The sequence below is a fragment of the Zingiber officinale genome, chromosome 6A (genome assembly GCF_018446385.1).
Source record: "Zingiber officinale cultivar Zhangliang chromosome 6A, Zo_v1.1, whole genome shotgun sequence".
Classification (NCBI taxonomy): Eukaryota; Viridiplantae; Streptophyta; class Magnoliopsida; order Zingiberales; family Zingiberaceae; genus Zingiber; species Zingiber officinale.
Window position 1 is genome coordinate 56,876,505 of NC_055997.1, and position 5,089 is coordinate 56,881,593.

The window sequence follows — 5,089 nt, forward strand, 5'->3', positions numbered from 1 at the left end:
ATTTTTGCACCATTTGTGGGAGTTAATCATCATCATCAGACAATTATTTTTGGTTGCGGCTTTATAAGTGATGAGAAAACTGAGTCTTTTGTTTGGTTGTTTAACAAATTCATGGAAGCTATGCCTAAAGGTGTACCAAATGTGATCATCACTAATCAGGATCCTGCTATAACAAAAGCAATTGCCCAAGTTTTCCCTCAGATAGTGCATCGATATTGTTTGTGGCACATACTGAACAAATTTTCAGATAAATTAGACCCTTTGACTTTTCGTGAATACTACCAAAGCATAAAGAATGTCATTGGAAATTCTACCACACCTGATGAATTTGAGAATTCATGGGAAGAAGTTATCAAGTGTGCTAACTTGGAGAAAAATGATTGGTTGTTTTCGATGTATGAATTGCAACACAAGTGGGTGCCAGCATATTTTAGTCATATATTTTGTGCTAGAATGTCAAGTAGTCAAAGATCTGAAGGTTCACATGCATTTTTCAAGAGGTATGTTTCAAATAAGAATTCATTGATGGATTTTATAATCCGTTTCAATGGGGCACTGAGACACCAAAGACACAATGAGTTAGTTGCTGACCATATTGATATGAATGAGCTTCCCAGGATTAAGACAAACTGGCCAATGGAAACTCAAATGGTTAAGTTGTACACAAAAAAGAAATGGGTAGAGTTTCAAAGTGAAATAAGTGAGATCCATGGTTATTATGTGCAACAAGCATCTACGGGAGTTGACTCAGTGGTTTATCATATGATGAAATTTCAAAGTAATTCTTCCTCCAAACCAAGGGTGCTTACGCATGACAAACAGAAGGACAACATATTCTGTAGCTGTAGAAAATTTGAGTTCGATGGCATTCCATGCAGGCATATGTTAGCCTTTTTTCGTATCAACCAAGTATTTCATTTGCCAGATAAATATATACTCAAACGATGGACACGAGATGCAAAGGTTGGAGCAATACATGCTTTGGATAAGCAAAATTTCATTGATGATCCAGAAAGGGTTTTGATGTCAAGACACTCAAGGTTATCCATTAAAGCTTCAGTATTAATTGATGATGCATCTTTGACTGATGAGGGGGCAAACTTCTTGGATGAACAATTTGATTATATCTACAGCAAAATTCAAGAGATGAATACTAGTAAAACATGCGACAATGGGGGTCAAAAGAGGAAATCCATGGATAGATCTCATAATATTATTGATCCTTCTTTAGTAAGAACAAAGGGATGTGGGAAGAGACTAAAATCATCAAAGGAGAAGTCAACTTCAAAGTCCCGGTTATGTCGTGGATGTGGGCATCGAGGTGTGTCACATGACAAACGCAATTGTCCAAGTTTACAGCAAGGGTATGTGTAGATTAATTCTATATTTGTATGGTAATTTTATTTGCTAATCAATTATTTTTATTAAATTTGTAAATATAACGATGTGTTGATTGTCAGATCAACTATAGATAATCATCATAATAGCGATGACGACACATATGAAGAAGAATTGGCATCTATAGCTTGTACTATCAAAGTTTTTTTTTATAAAATTATGGGAGTTGATTGATTGAGATATTGAAAGTAATAATTGTCTTTATTGTTGTAGGTTCAAACAATATGCACTAGGATAAAACTTTTGTAGATTCAATAACAAGTATGAGACTGACGATGGTATTCTTCTTCAATGCTTTGCTTGCTATCTTCTCATTAGAGCATAGGGTTCCTACAATTTAACAAAATTAGTTTTAAAATACTAATATTCAAAATTTATATATATATACCTTGGCTTCCAATTTACTTTAAACAACAGTAGTTTTCTGCATTTTTGTATGCATATTTTTTTTTTTGTAAATGGTAAATGCATTGTTCCACTATATATGTATATTTTTTTTTCAAATGGATAAATGCATTATTTTATTACTGAAAACGTGTGTATTTTTTAGCTATTACACTTATGTTAGCTTGATTTATGCTTATGAATGCTCTCATTAACATTTGAGTGAACATTTTGTCCCTCAGGTCCTGATAATCTAGATAACTTGAGGAAGTTTGCAAAGCAATTCTAGAGACGATCACTTGAAGCTGCAGCATCTAAAGGTGGAGAAAATGACGATATCCCAGATCTAATGCTTGGAGAGACATTTGAGTCGGCTGCTTAATCTTGACGATGAATTTTATATATATTTTTTATATCATTTTTGGAAGCTTTAATTAAATGTTTCAATGATGGACAATTTTTTTTATCTGTTGGTGTTAATCTTTATCGCTTACTTTGAATTTTGATTGTAAATTGTAAATTCATTTATTCCCATATGCATAAGACAGTTACAATACATGAGTACTGTATTTACATCTCTTTGGTTTCTTGATAAAAGGATCATATACAACAGACATACATAAATTTCAAACAAAGATGCATTTCAATATCAACATCCACTACATTTTCAACCTACAATGTCATCATTCTTATTCCTTGGTAGCCAGCCTGTTTGCTCATTGAAACCAAGTCTTGAATGCCAAGATCAAGTGTGGGCAGTCATCGATGTTGCGAGTGGAAAAGCTTAAGCTCTGCTTCAGCAAATCTTGAGAATCTGATAATGGAATGGTAGATATTATTCTCAGTCCTCTCCCGAATTCTTTGACTCATTCCAGCCATCTCGACATTACCTCCAGCACTTTCACTGATGGGTCCATAAGCATCAATTGCTAGGCCAGTAGCAATAGTGCTCAACATGCCTAATGCAGCAACAGCCATAGCATACATGGCAGCAAGACTGAAGCTAACAAATATGCTGATAGCGATTGCGAAAATGGGAATGATGATAGATTTGTATCCGAGAGCAAACCGAAAGATAACATTGGTGGCAGCTCCAGTTCGACATGAATCAGCAACATCTTGAACCGGACTGTAAAATGAGAATAAGTACAAGGCATTATGTGTGAACTGTAAACAATGCCGAGCATTTAACCTACAAAAGCACCCTTGGTATTGGCGTATACCAAAAAGTGCATGCAAGAGTAGATTGGTGATTAAAAAATAGACGTGCAACACCATATGGTAAAAAAAAAAAACTTACAGATCATGTTTTGGTAAGTATCAATTTTGAAGGATGTCTTTTTGGTAGAATGTTCAATAATGTTGATACTTGAATAGAGGAATGGGAACATTTATTTTTACCTATAGGCGTTGCTTGTGTAGTATTCAGTGACAAATCCAATCACCAAGCCAGTCCATAACCCAATTGCCACACAGAAAAACAACTGCCTGTTCATCTCCAATAATTAGTATATTGAGAAACATAAAAAGCATCTGAGAACTGATTGACAAATGGAATAAAAAGCTTACCAGTTCTTAACCTGTTTCTGCTCACCAAAGGTGAAAATAGTGAAAGATGATGGGAGGGCCACCCAAGTAACAATGGCAATGCCAATAGCCATGAGCGCAGTGGAGATGATGAGCTGCTTCTTCAAAGCAGGCTCAATCTCTTCTACAGCCTTTGTCTCAAAGAAGTTAGTTGCGAAGAGAGTAGTTATCAGGCAAACTATGATACCCATAGAACTAATGAGCAAAGGATAGCACATTGTAGTGAAATCAAGGTCGACCCCGAATGAAGAAATAGAGGCAACAACTAGTGCAACAGATGTTGATTCGGCATATTAGCCAAAAAGGTCAGATCCCATACTGGCAATGTCACCAACATTGTCTGCTATCACCTGTAAGTTGTACAAAGGCGAAAGGATTAGAATGGGCATTTAGTAGCAAAACTGCTCTTACAGTACAATGTGTTGGGCAAACGCATGTGAAACATTTTGTGCATCGAACACAAGGGTTAGCATGAGGAGCAAGGAAAACAGGAAAAGCTGGATTTCTAGGGTCATCTTCGGGGATGTTCCTTTCGACCTTACCGACGAGATCAGCACCAACATCGACAACTTTTGTGTAAATACCACCACCCACTATGCTAAAAAGAGCCATGGAAGAGCCACCCAGACCATAACTAATAATGGATCGGCGAGCGAGGAACACCGAGGCTCTTGACAAACGACGATGGCAGCAACGAGGGACGGCCTCGCGACAACGGGAAACGTAGAGCACGGCGTCGCGGCGAGGAACGCCGAGGAGCACAGAGGCGAGGCGAGGCGAGTGAGGAGAGGAAAAGTTAGGTGCGTCGCGAGAGAGGATCGCAGAGCACGGCGTCGCGAGGAACACAGAGGCGAGGCGAGGAAACGGCGTCGCGGGGAACACAGGGGCAAGGGCGAGGAAAAGTTAGGTGTTAGAAAAAGAAAGGAAAAAATAAAATGACGTGGTTAAAAAAATATGAGGTGGGAAAAAAATATATCCACCTGGCTTTGACACGCACAGGAGCGCAAAAGAGGGCGTGTATAATATCAATACTGTATATCAGTCGTGGGGAACACAGAGGCGAGGCGAGGCGAGGAAACGGCGTCGCGGGGAACACAAGGGGCAAGGGCGAGGAAAAGTTAGGTGTTAGAAAAGGAAAGGAAAAAATAAAATGACGTGGTTAAAAAAATATGAGAGGTGGGAAAAAAAATATATCCACCTGGTTTTGACGCGCACAGGAGCGCAAAAGAGGGCGCGTATAATATCAATACTGTATATATATATATATATATATATATATATATATATATATATATATATATATATATATATATCTTCATTCCCGAAAATTGTTGAACTTCCATAAAAAATTTTAAATACCCGATATAATCATTCAAAGCTAGCATGACCTTACACTTTTCAAAAAAAAATTGTTTTTTTTAAATAATATCAAATTAGATCCAGATACTGACATATTTATAAATGATGTGTAACCATATTAATCAAAGTTGTTTAATTTTTAAGCTCCCCTAAACATTTCCTTTTGGCAAAGCAGCCGATCCTTTTCCTTTCCTCTCTGCAATAGGTTTCTTCCCTCTCCACATCACTAATTCTTTCCTTTCCTTTCCGCAGCAGCAAGGTTTCTTCCTGCTTCTTCCCTCTCTGCAACAAGCAAGAAGGAGTAAACCTATTTCTTTTTTCTCGTTAAAAATGATTCTGCAAGCGAGCGTTGCCTGCATAA

At 37.4% G+C, this 5,089-nt stretch overlaps 1 pseudogene; it reads right to left on the reverse strand.

The window, feature by feature from the left end:
* Positions 1–2,541: 2,541 nt before the first annotated feature.
* LOC121994824 lies at positions 2,542–4,754 on the reverse strand (annotated as a pseudogene).
* Positions 4,755–5,089: the final 335 nt, after the last annotated feature.